This window comes from Tachypleus tridentatus, chromosome 9, assembly GCF_004210375.1.
Source record: "Tachypleus tridentatus isolate NWPU-2018 chromosome 9, ASM421037v1, whole genome shotgun sequence".
NCBI classification, from domain to species: domain Eukaryota; kingdom Metazoa; phylum Arthropoda; class Merostomata; order Xiphosura; family Limulidae; genus Tachypleus; species Tachypleus tridentatus.
Genome location: NC_134833.1, coordinates 29,211,774 through 29,225,372, shown reverse-complemented (window position 1 = coordinate 29,225,372; position 13,599 = coordinate 29,211,774). Strand labels below are relative to the sequence as shown.

The window sequence follows — 13,599 nt, the reverse complement described above, 5'->3', positions numbered from 1 at the left end:
ACAAATAAAAAAAAAACAATAAAGAAATGTACCTAACTTTCATTTAACTATTTTCCGTAAGTAATATATTTCAAACTCCTCAAAAGAAACAAGTGTAAGTACATGTTTTTATATTTATGCCTCACCTTTCCGTGTGTTTTTGGCCAAGTGGTTAAGACACTCGGCTCGTAATGCGAGGGTTGCGGGTTCAAATCCCCATCACCCCCAAACATGCTCGTTCTTTCACCCGTGTGGACGTTATAATTTATGGTCAATCCCACTATTCGTTGGTAAAAGAGTAGGCTAAGAAATGGCAGAAGGTGGTAACAACTAGCTGCATTCCCTCTAGTTTGTTTGTTTTTGAATTTCGCACAAAACTACGCGAGGGCTATCTGCGCTAGCCGTTCCTAATTTAGCAGTGTAAGACTAGAGAGAAGGCAACTAGTCATCATCACCCACCGCCAACTCTTGGGCTACTCTTTTACCAACGAATAGTGGGACTGAGCGTCACATTATAACATCTCCACGACTGAATGGGCGAGCATGTTTGGTGCGACGGGTATTCGAACCCGCGACCCTCAGATTACGAGTCGAACGCCTTTAGTCACCTAGCCATGCCGGGCCTCTTCCCTCTAGTCTTAACTCTTGTGCATTAGGAACAGCTAGCGCAGATAGCCCTCGTGTAGCTTTACGCGAAATTCAAACCAATCCACTTGTTTTACACTGCACAAGTAAAATACAGGACCCCAAAGTAACCTTTAGAATGTAAAAGTTGCTATTTAAACGCCGAGAGTTAAAGAAGAATTATAAAATAATAGTCGTAGCATTTGCAATACAAATCACGTAAACCATAAATGCTTTTCTTCACATTTCTTTTAATTGGTTTATTTCAAATGCTGAATCAGAAGTATGTAAAAATCGTGTTTCACATATGTGTCGTTTGTCTGTCACAACCCAGGATAAACTCTTATCACCCAGCCAAAATAATTAGATCTGACATTAAACAAAAGGCCTCTTGCAGAGAAACAAGATATAGATTTAAAATGTTATTTTACCTGATTTAGAATCTGAAATAAAAGATGTAAGAGATATGTGTAAAAGTTTCAGTTTGTTTACGTGATTTTGGGTCAAAAATTTATGTCTCGCAAACGAAATATGAATTTAATCGTGTTTTGTCCCTAATTTTGGACTACTGACCAAAGAAATAGCAGCTGGTCTGCAATATATTATCACCCATGCTAAGGGATTGACTGTCACTATCATAACACACACACACAGCTTAGGTACGGAGAATATATTTTATGTTTCGCACAGATGCAAACTCGACAAGCTAGCTTCAAAATTTGGAGCTCTACCCTAAGACCAACTTGTGTTTCTCGTATTTGGGTTTACGTGAGTGTTGATATATGACCTTAAGGGTACTGAAGAGATATGTCAGACGTACTTATTGAGCAGACTACGTGATTGTTTTCTTAATCTGTAATTTCCGAATTATTTATATGTCGTTTATTGGTACACTTATTGCTTCATAACATTCCTGTTACAAAAACCAGTGTAAAGATATAAGCAAACATTTCAGTGATATAATTTATTTCCTGTATAAAATGTTCAGGAAACTCTAGCTGTGATTAGCGGAATTAATTACAACAATAACGTGTTTTTTGTTATAATTTTTTTTGTCATGTCTCAAATGTTGTTGGAAACCCACGAAATATTTGATGCATATACAAATCCGACACTAGCTCTTCAGTAGTTCTAGGGCCAAACGCTACTTTTTTTTCTTTTTGGTTTCTGATTGCTGAAAATTATGTTATAGTTGGTCAAAACTGGAATCTGTTGAAACAGCGATCCCAAACATTAAACTGTTTAGGGTGAAAATCTACAGACCAGCTATTCCTATTTCATGCTGGAAATTTCTAGACGAGCTTTCGTTTTTAATAAAATGTTTAGACACGAAAACGCATAATAAGAAGCAAACTGCAATGCGTAAAAAGATATGTTTTCAATTTCGCGCTAAACTACCAGAGGATTATCTGCGCTAGCCGTCCATAATTTAGCAAATTTTGGGCTACTTCTTTCCTAACGAATACAGAGATTGAATGTACCGTTATAATTCCCCCACTGAAGAAAGGCAGAGCATGTTTAATATCAGAACTTGCGACCCACAGATAGCGAGCCAAACACTCTAACCACCTAACAATGACCACATAAAAAACAGAAAATCATAGCTAAAGGGGTTAGTAATTCTGATTCCAATCTCAAAGTAACGCTGATAAACAGTTAAACACTTGTTGTGTGTCTCAGCGGTCAACTTTAGCACTTATAGCGCATAATGCTAAAATTCAGGGTTAGGCACCCAGAGTGTACCCATCTTTGATAGCCAAGTATGTAGTAACTTTGCGCTAAAACGTACAAACAAATACGGTGGAACGAGTTTTTGTAACTCCCTTAGTGGAACCTCCGTTTTCATTTGAAAACTGTATTTTTTATTTTACAATCTCAGAATCAGACACAGGTGATTAATAAATACAAGGGAACCCTCATTAGTCGCGGCATTTGATTTTTTTTTCAGGCAGGATTCAAGTAAATTAATGTGTGATAATTTTTCTCCTTTTTTTATTAACTATATTTTTGTGCACCAGTAATACCAAGAGTGAGGGTCAGGTATACCCGATTTGATTTTGTAACTCATCAGGATTTCTACTAGTCTAACGTCAAATCGAAATTATTTTAGAAAGGTTTAGAGTAAACAAATTAATAAACATTGGGCGTGGTCAAATATATCAATCAAAAGGGTTTGATCAAAACTAATCAGTTCTCGATCCATCATTTCCTCTTGATATTTCACCTTCATATATATCTCTAACAAACATACACTAGCTTTCAATATTGCATTTATTAGCTGCGGCATAGTGGCTCGTAGAATGGCTCTGTTTTTGAAATTCGCGCAAAGCTGCTCGAGGGCTCTCTACGCTAGCCGTTCCTAATTTAGTAGTGTAAGTAAGTCTAGAGGGAACGCAGCTAGTCATCACCATCCACTTCCAATTATTAGACTACTCTTTTAGTAATGACCGTTACATTATAACGACCCCACGGCTGAAAGGGCAAGCATGTTTGGTGCGACTGGGATGCGAACCCGCAACCCTCAGATTACGAATCGCACGCCTTAACCCACCTTGCCTTGCCGGGCCGGAATAGCTCTGCGTTCTTTCTCAAGTACAAACGTTTAATTCACAGCTTTGTCATCTCTTCATCGATTCGAGATCTAATTATATGTTTAAATAAAAAAGAAATTAAACTTAATATCAAATAGCCAACTAAACCATAAAGCCTTAATGACAAGTTTTGACGTAATCTCCCTCTTCACAGAAGTCCCAACCACTGAAGCCTGCAAGATAGCTTTAGAATTTTATATCCAAGACCCCAACCCATTGATACCCATCCCCAGCAACCCTTATAGAATTCACTACTACCAAAACTAACTTCATGTTCAATAACCCAAACTACCTACAAATAAATGGCCTAAGTATGGGGAATCCCGTGTCACCAGTTCTCACCAACATTTATATGACACAGATTGAATCACAAGCTATCAATTCAGCCTTACACCCACCACTATACTGGTACAGGTATGTTGATGATACAATTGTCGGATTCACGTCCACAGAACACACACTTAGCTTTTTTTCAAACACGTTAACTCGACACATCCCAACATTAAGTTCACCTGTGAACAAGAAAAAAGTAACCAAATAGCATTTCTTAACCTCGAAATCAGTAGAGCTAATACACAATTCAAAACAGAACTCCACAGAAAAATCACCCATACTGGATTATACATTCCCTGGGACTCAGCATATGAAACATAACAAAATCTCAACATATTAAGAAACGAAATAAACACAGCCAAAAAACCATGCTCACCTGACAAAATTAATGATGAAATCAACAAAATAAAACAACGCTTCATCAACATCAACAAATTTCCTCAAAAATCCGTGGAGAAAATTATACGCACACAACTAGACCAACAACAAACAAACAATAAATTTCAAGACGCAACAAACTACAAAACCTTACACTGCTGCATACCATATGTTCCTCGACATAAGCGAAAAATAACCAACATTTAGAAAAAACTTATAATAAAACACAACATTCCAGTAAACACCAAATTAATTTAAAAACCAGGTACAAAACTAAAGTCCATACTCTGTAAAAACTACACTGACAAACGCAACACCAACATAATTTATAAAATACAATGCAACAACTTCCATGACTTCTATATTGGAGAAGCAAGCAGAAAAATGGAAACTAGATTCAAAGAACACAAAAACACCTTCACACGTTTTTGAACTCTGCAACTCAAATAAACACAACATAACCATAGAAAACACCCAGATATTAAGTAGGGAAACAAATATAAACAAACAAAAAATCAAAGAAGCCCTGCTTATACAGCACCTAAAATCAAAATTAAACCAGTGTAAAAGAACACCTTTATACCTATACTAATAATAACATCCAACTGCAACGCCCCCTACAATCCCTGCCCGTTTATACTCTCGTCTCTGAGACATGTATCTGGCAATGGTCACATTCAAACTCTCTTTTTCTTAACCTGAAGATACCTAGGAAGGTCGAAACGTTGTTCTCTCCTTATCAATAAAGTGCAGATAGTCCTCGTGTAGCTTTGTGCGAAATTCAAAAGAAAAGGAAACCGTATCAATAAGTATTTATACCCAAACCAACCGTTCTGAGATACATTTTTATTTCAAGTGGGTTTCTCATCATCAAGAATCAGTTAACATCATTAGAATGTGTGGTTATAAACAAACATCCATATATATGTATATATGTGTGTAGTTATCTATACCTATCCATCTGTCTAGTTTGTGTGTGTGTGTTTTTCTTATAGCAAAGCCCCATCGGGCTACCTGCTCAGCCCACCGAGGGGAATCGAACCCTTGATTTTAGCGTTGTAAATCCGGAGACACCGCTGTACTAGTGGGGGGTCCATCTGTCTATTACTGATGTTATATATCAATAGCTTCTGTTGCTTCAAAATTAGGGATTAAGGACCAACTCCTACATAATATATTGCAAACGGGCAATTTTCCGAACACTGTACGTCTGTCTCTGTGTGTATGTCTATCTCAACAGAACAAAATAGCATAACTGACATTATCATTTTCCCTTAGCTATAACGTAATTTTCGCTACCCGAATCTTTTTATCAAACAGTGTGGTAAAAAACTGAAACACATGAACATGTGTGATCAGTTAGTTATATTATTGACTTTCAGTACAATGTATTTATCAAACTATAAATGATATTTTCAACAGGGAACCCTTTATTGAGGTTGCAAAAGCAACAAACAAAATCCATTGTTTTTATTGTTGTTGTTTTTCGTAATGCGGAAATTTAAAAATTATGGTCATGTTACGTTAAAATGTACTCATAAAGTTTACGACAGGTGGCACTTGTGCAGTGTCTCCAGATAGTCACATTTCTTTGAGCATTTATGATTATAATAATTATTCTACAGCAGCTCCATCTTCGAGAAGAATAGACCCGGAAATGACCCTTTGGCCTCGTTTCGCACAAGTCACCTCATCCACCTAAACGAAGTTGTGCGCATGTCTGAACAACAGGTTCCCTGTCATATTCTCCCCAGCGTTTGCACCTAAAGATAACAAATTGAAGCTACTAGGAATGACCCCGTTTTGTTTAAACCTGCATCTCCCTAAACTCTGTATGTACTATATACGCAGTAAAACGTTTATAAATATATTACAAATTACTGTATTTATTTATTTATTAAAAGCATTTTCGTTCAATGTGGACTCTACAGACATTAATAATAGTTCTAAATATGATATCACGGATGGAGTTGCAGATGAAAAAAAATGAAAAGCTAGAATTGAAAGAGACAAGAAAAACACGTTCGAATTTTATATTTTTCAAAATGAAGTGTTGTCTCGAACGATTTTACGAAATATTTTTTTTCGCTTCCACTCTGTTTCACTGCTTGAAAGTTCGCGCAAAGTTACACGAGAGCTATCTGCGTTAGCCGTCGCTAATTTAGCAACAAAAGACCAAAGAGAAGGCAGCTAATCATCGCCACCCACCATCAACTCTTAGGATACTCTTTTACCAACGAGTAGTGGGATTGATTGTAGCATTGTAACACACACACACACACACCCATGGCTGAAACGGCGAGCATGTTTGGTGGAGGATGATTCGAACCCGAGACCCACAAATTGAAAGTCGAGCGTCCTTATCACTTGACCATGCTAGGCCTTCGCTATTTGAAAACATTTTGCAAAGTGAAAAAAGTACATGCATGTTGTCCGAATATTCATTCAAGTATGAGTTGATAGATCACAAATTCTTTGTCATTGAATGTACATTCTATCACAGTTACTCTTCAGTTTGACCTCTGTCATTTTCGTGGCAATAGGAATATGTTAAAAGGAGTGATCCAAAATTATCTTTCTTATTTTAAAATTTGATAATTAAATCACTTAGGAAATACAACCATGAAGTTTTCAACATGTTATAACTCAATCAACCAGTTTTCTTGTAATGTTTGTTTGGTGGTGGTTTTTTTCTTTTTTTTCGTTAGTGCTGTTTTGTTCACTTCAGTGAGTAATGTTAGTCTGTAAAATGGCATCCGTACAAGAAAAGGTTCCACGCGTCGTTTGGCTTGCGGAGACCAAGTGTGGGTGTGTGTGGGTGTTTTCTTATAGCAAAGTCACATTGGGCTATCTGCTGAGTCCACCGAGGGAAATCGAACTCCTGATTTTAGTGTTGTAAATCCGTAAACTTACAGCTGTATTAGTGGGAGACCAGGGACCAAGTCGATGACTGTGGTACAGCATACTTACAGACGTTAATAGAGGTAAAAAGTATTGTGATATGTTAAGGATATCGTGTATCGCACATCTACAGCAAATGTCATGAAGTTACAGACCAGAATAACGGACGCCATTGCCACTATAATTGTGGACTGAAATCGAATATCGGTTAAACGTGCTGAGAACCACTAATGGTGCACACATAGAAGTCTACTGACATGTCATTAGAAACTCTGTAAGTTTGGCTACAAGGTGTAGAAACTATATGGTTTTATTTTCTTATTTAGTTAATTATTAAATTTTAAAATGGGAAAAACAAACAAACTATACTCCATCCTGTACAATGTACAAAATTTACGGATTTACAATTCGTGTTGCTACTAACTTTGAAACTCTTTCATGATTTAAGGGTGATTTCTCTACTGGTTTTTAGATAATTTTGTTACCGCAAACATCCACATTTACATCTTTCTTCCTCCTTGGATGCCCCCCTCTGGTATAGCGGTATGTCTCCGGATTTCCATCTGTGGCCTCAGCAGATAGCCCGATGTGGCTTTGTTATAAGAAAACACACTTCTCTTCGCACGTGTTTATTTTTTTTTCTGCATTCAACTGTGCATTATGTTTCTCTTACTTATAAGAGCCTTGAAATTTTGACTTTGTTTTAATATTCCAGTATATGCACGATTTCTACTGAATTTGTTAAACTTGTATGGATTCTTTGTGGTAATAATAGGGGCCGTCCTTTGTTCTTCTTCCGTAGCTTTTTCTTTCTGTTTCTATAATTCAGATCTTTTTTTAATTTTTTAGGATATATGTATATTTCAAGTTATTATTTTATCTATTTGTATATACTACTTCACTTCCTTTTTTTTTGGCTAACGCCATAACTTATATTGCCCACCACGGGTATCGAAACCCGGTTTCTAGCGTTGGAAGTCATGATGCTTGGATTTCTTGATCACAAAATTTAAATAAGTTATAATAATAATAAATACTGAAGCATTTTTAAAGATGTTGTAAGAACTTCTGAACACCACAAAACTAACTAACTAAGGATTAATAAACTTTTAAACGTAATTTGATGATACATAATATCCAGAGGTGATAAGAAATGGTTAATGTCATAAAGCAATACACAGAAAACAAAAATAGATAAAAACCAAGATAATTTAAAATTAACTTGCATGTTTATGGAAACAGTATTGCGCTGATTAGAAATACTTCATATCACAAATCGATACACCGGAAACTGAAAACCCAAATTTATTAGATGCATTGAACCATCAGTTGAGTGTCCTCCCTCAATGTTAACAACGTTTTCGGGCATAATACAAAAAATACCTCATTACGTGCAGATAGCTTAGATCTAAATTTATAAATAAAGCCAACAATGCAAAAGATAATCATAATAAATGCAATATCAATTAGCGAAACACATATAAAGATTATTTAAATATTATAGCCAATATAATTATATATACATAGGGAAATTAACCATAAACAATTGAAACCTTCCTTTACCAGGATCTAACCGTTGGGAAATGTTTAACAAGTGTTCTGGTGAATTAATAATTTTTAAATTTACTGTAATAAAGTTCTTTTTTTTAAATCTAAATCACAAACAATACAATTTTCAAAATAAGTAATTATCCCATCGTGTTATCTACAGAGTCCACCGACTGGAATCGAACCCTTGATTTTAGTGTTGTAAATCTCTAGACTTATCGCTGTACTAGCGGGAAAACCCAGAAAATGAAAAATAAACAGCTCTAAACAATCACGCTTCAGATAAAAAACAAAAGTTAAAAACAATACCACCTGTGTTTCGTATAACAACATTTTGGGGTTGGAGTGTCTGCAACATCACTTTAAGGTAAAAACAACACAGTCATAGAAAATAAACATGTTGGCTGAAGCATCATCTTACCGTTGGTTTTTATACAATCTTTATATATACATATTTAAAAAGAAAGTCGATAAATGTCATATATATATGTGGCTTCAAGACACAAACGTGTATTTAAACAAACACAAATTTGGTTTCTAAACAGCACTTGACTTTGTGTTTACAGAACACTGTGTTTGTGTTAATTTACAACATAATATATTTTTAATACGCAGTTTCTTCAACTGTGAACACTGTTATCATCGACTTTTTTTTCTTGATTTTCTTACAAGTAAAGCTGCACGGCGAGTTGTAATAGTTATCACAGCGCATGCGTACGGACATATGATTCCATTTGCAAAGAGAAGATTACTCAGGGATTTCTGAGAACATTTTTATAACTGTTTGTGTAGAATTTTTAATTTCAAGCACCTAAGTATACAATGAGATCTAAAACGTTTTAAATATATGAATCTATTAAATTCTATTGTGTTCACATACAACATTGACTCAGACTTCCAGTAAACGTTACAGATCAATTATGTTAAGAGGCAGACTTATACGTTCTTTAATATAGGGGATGAATGAATTAACTGATACGCAGTTTCTGACAACCTATGTTGATGTCGTGTTGAATATAGCATCAATACAGCTGAAATAAGCACACACTCAAAATAATTTTAAAAATCAGTGCATCGAACGAAAAGTACTTGTTCGGTGCTGTGAGAAAATAAACAAGGGAAGTAAGAAAAATGGACTCCAGCCTTCCTTGTAAATAAATACCTGTCTTGTTTTGTTTTTGTCATTTTTGGAATGTTCATTTTCCTCCTTTGTTGTGGTAAGCCATTATAATAACAAAGCGTCATCTAGCAAAATCAAATTGTTATTAAACTAAATTTTGTCTTTAACCAATTTGTTATGATTGAATTCTGATTGGTTTATATTATAATGTATTATGCTGTTCATGAAAGGAGTTATTCTACAGAGGAAATTACTTCTTGAAAGAAATTTTTCCCTCATCCAATGACATCATTATGGGAAATAAAGTTCTCGTGTATTTTCAATGAATCCACATAACTGTTGTTGTTGTTTTCAAAGTGAAACTGTTTCATTTTGGTAGATATGCTTTTTTTAAAGTATTAATCCATTATTACTTATTGTAATGGCCCGGCATAGCCAGGTAGGTTAAGGCGTTCGACTCGTAATTTGAGAGTCCCGGGTTCGAATCCCCGTCACACCAAACATGCTCGCCCTTTCAGCTGTGGGGGCGCTATAATATGACGGTCAATCCCACCCAAAGATTAGCCCAAAAGTTGGCAGTGGGTGGTGATGACTAGTTGCCTTCCCTCTAATCTTACACTGCTAAATTAGGGACGACTAGCGCAGATAGCTCTCGTGTAGCTTTGCGCGAAATTAAAAAACAACAATACTTATTGTAACGTCCAGGTGACACACCTGTCTTTGTTGCTTATTACACATACAAGTTATTCAGTTCTGTAGTTAACTGTTCCTACTTCTAGGTGATCGTCTAAATAAAACATGGAATTATTTTTGTTGATTACACAGTTGAACTTTGTTACGTCTAGATAAAATACCCAAAACACTCTCACTCCCAGTGGCACAGCGGCCTCTCTTTGGACTTACAACGATAGAAACGGGTTTCGATACCCGTAGTGGGCAGAGAACAGATAGCCCGTTTTGTAGTTTTCTGTTTAATTGTAAACAAACTTACCATAATATATTTCAAATAGAAGCATTCGTTTTGAAACAGAGACCTGTTTGAGAAAAGCATTTCAAAAACACTTCATCTTTGTGTTTTTATAATACATATTTCCATAACTTTTATATTTTAACACAGTATTAAAAAAAGGTAGAAAAACGTGTGTCATTATCATAAAACAACAGCGTACAAAATAGTAAACATTCTAAATGAAAGTTCGAGAGACAGAGATAAATGAGACAATAATTAATGTTAAAACATGCCCTCTGATTTACTTTAAAAAAAGAAACGCCGAAAGTATAAAGATTTCGCTGTTAAAACGGTTTAGAATATAAATACATTATACTGTTGTTTTTCACACTCCTCACATCCATAACCTACGTAAAGGTTAGGTAGGGCCTTGTCAAGTATCCCATGGAGCAATTCAAGCTCTCAGCTATTTAGTGAATTTTTCAACATACACGTTAGAATTATTTGTCGCATCTGATTAGTTCATTAAAGTATGAAATAAGCGTACTTTTAATCTGGTGTTAACAGCTACAATGATATCTACAGGTAAAAATATGTCAGTTATACGCAACCAAAAATCGCTCATGATATTGTATCGAGTGTTAAATACGTTATAACATGATTGCATATTACAGCTAAAAATCTTTATAGGTGTTATTTAAAACTCATAACGTAGGTAAATCAATATATAGAATCATACACGGACTTAAAATACTTTCTTCTGATTTGAGAGCTTTCAGCCTTTCTTACCTTAGCCTGATGAAGGCTGCTGTGAGAAAAGCTGAAAGCTCGCAAATAAACGAGTATTTTAACGTAGAGAAAAGTCCGTGTATGATTCTACATATAAATACATATAGTTTTCCTTATTTAAAAGCTCTTCTTACGGTCAGTATGTATGTGTTTCTCTCTTCTCTCTTTATATATATATATATATATATACACAACGTGATTGTGTAAATATATCGATAAACAAAGCAGTAAAATATTTTCATATACTGTCTCTCATTGTTTAAAATAGTTAACTTTCCTAACCGTATTACATTTTATACTTTATATGCTAGAGTCAACACATTAGTACTATGATATACAGTAACGCAATGTTTGAAACGCCAGGTGCACGCTGAAAATAATGACTTACTTTCCTTGCAACAGTATCCTACAATAGAACTATTGTTATACACTAGTCACACACTTTCAAAGCAAATGCTTCATCTGGATGTTTATTTTTATTTACTATATTAATAAAAAATATAATTACAAGAATAACTAGTGTACGTAGGAGCTTTTCTTGAAAAAAAATCAACCTAATCATCTATGATTCAGTAACTGAAGTTTTATTGTACGTAGTCACAATATTTTTTACCAGGTTTTTAAGTGATGTGCTTCAAAGTGTAAAACCAAATGCGTTTTCGAATATGTTAAATACGCGTTTGTAAGTACTGAAGTTGAAGACTCGCCTGGCAACCAACAAAACAAAACGAATACATCAATGATCTCGTGTTTCTGCTCTATGACCACAAACGTACTTTTCCCGAAAGCTAGTTAGAGCTAGAAGTAGCTGTACTGGCTTGCGTGTATGATAATTGATGGTCTAACAGACTGCGATCCTCCCCTTTATCCCCTGGAACGAACAAAAGCAGAATATATATATATATATATATATATTGCTAAGCCTGTACACACGGAAATGAGGGCTCAGTATTAATAAGTGTTGAAGGGTGTGTAATGAAGTTAGTCGCAAAGTGGGCGGCTAAGTCCTGTAATAACACGAAGTTATTATTCAACAAACAACATAAATGAGTTAATGTTCACTGCTGTAAAAAGTAAACTGAACGAAATTGCAATTATTATAACATTGTAAAGAAAAACTCTTGTATTATAATTCAATTGTTGTTTCAGGTATTAACTGCAACTCCATTTATCATGGACTGAATGACATATTTTACAGTTTGGAAGCAAATTAAGCGACTGCTGCGCTTTGGTGCTCGGCTCTCGGCTATAATTGCGGAAGTGCTTTTCAAAATGTAGCTTGCCTGTGTTTGTCTATAAATAACATGCTACTAGTATATCGTTTCTTACCGGGTCTCCTAGCTGTTACGCCACGTATCTCAGGGTTTTTTGACCCCGTGTTCTGTTTGCCTCTGCTCCGAGAAACAATGACGTCACAATGTTAGTTGTATTACTCATGTTATATGATGCGTGATATTGTTTAAAATAATGTTGCAATAGTATAGTGTGTCAGCAAATATATATCGTATTATAAAATGTATTTCAATATAAATACTTAATGAGGATATAAATCTTAAATAAGTCAAAGTGGCTCATGTTTGTTTTCGGCATATTTTTTATGAAGCGGTTTAATGGATTTATAAGAGGTCTCTGTGTACATGATGTTTCTTTTAGTTATTATTGCATATTTAATAAATTTCTGTTAACTTGAAATCAAGTAAGGACTTAGCGAAAGTTCTCGATTTTCGTGTTTTGTAATTGAGCTGAATTTCTTTATAGAGTTGCAGCCTTTAAGGATATCCAATTTAAACATAACACTCCTGGAATGTAGTGTTCGTATTTTTATTTATTGTTGTTTTCTTTTTGTCTTTGTGTATCAGAGTCAGTTCCATACATGTCTTGATTTCTTCATTCCATTTGTAACTGTAAATGCATTAACAATTCCGTTTTTATTTTATTATTATTAGTTTTTTACGGTTACATTTAATTTTTGTCAGAGTCTTAACACATATTCTTTATTCCGTGATACTTCAGTACTGCCGCAGGCATAAGCTAGAATTTGCTTAAAATGGTCATAACTTTTTCACACGTACTGACTGTCAAAACCTGCTGCAAGAAACCAGTTGGACAAAGGTACAGTGAAGGCCTACTTCATGAGTCGACTACAGATACACTTCTTATTACACGTAGTCGTGGAATAAGTGACCTACTTGCAAACTGGTAATTTAATCAAATAAATAGCGACTAAATAATTATATATATATATAGCGATGCTGCTTTCTTGTTTTCAGTACTAATCTTGGATCTCTATAATCAACAAAAATACGTAAGTTACTTTCACTTAAAGCAAAGATAAAATGATGTCTGTTGGTGTAACCTACTTTATTACTTGACAACTTTTTTTCCTA

At 34.9% G+C, this 13,599-nt stretch overlaps 1 protein-coding gene across 5 annotated transcripts in view; it reads left to right on the top strand.

Annotated features, from left to right (window-relative positions):
* LOC143224950 (putative nuclear hormone receptor HR3) overlaps positions 1 to 13,599 on the top strand; it is a 60,674-nt gene that overhangs the window by 31,584 nt on the left and 15,491 nt on the right. Inside the window, exon 1 of one of the 5 annotated variants that reach the window (XM_076453475.1) lies at positions 13,493 to 13,517. The exons of the other annotated variants lie outside the window; for them this stretch is intronic. The gene's annotated coding sequence lies outside the window, so the exon portion shown is untranslated. Of the gene's footprint in view, positions 1 to 13,492; positions 13,518 to 13,599 lie in introns of those variants that run through there. 5 annotated transcript variants of the gene reach the window in all.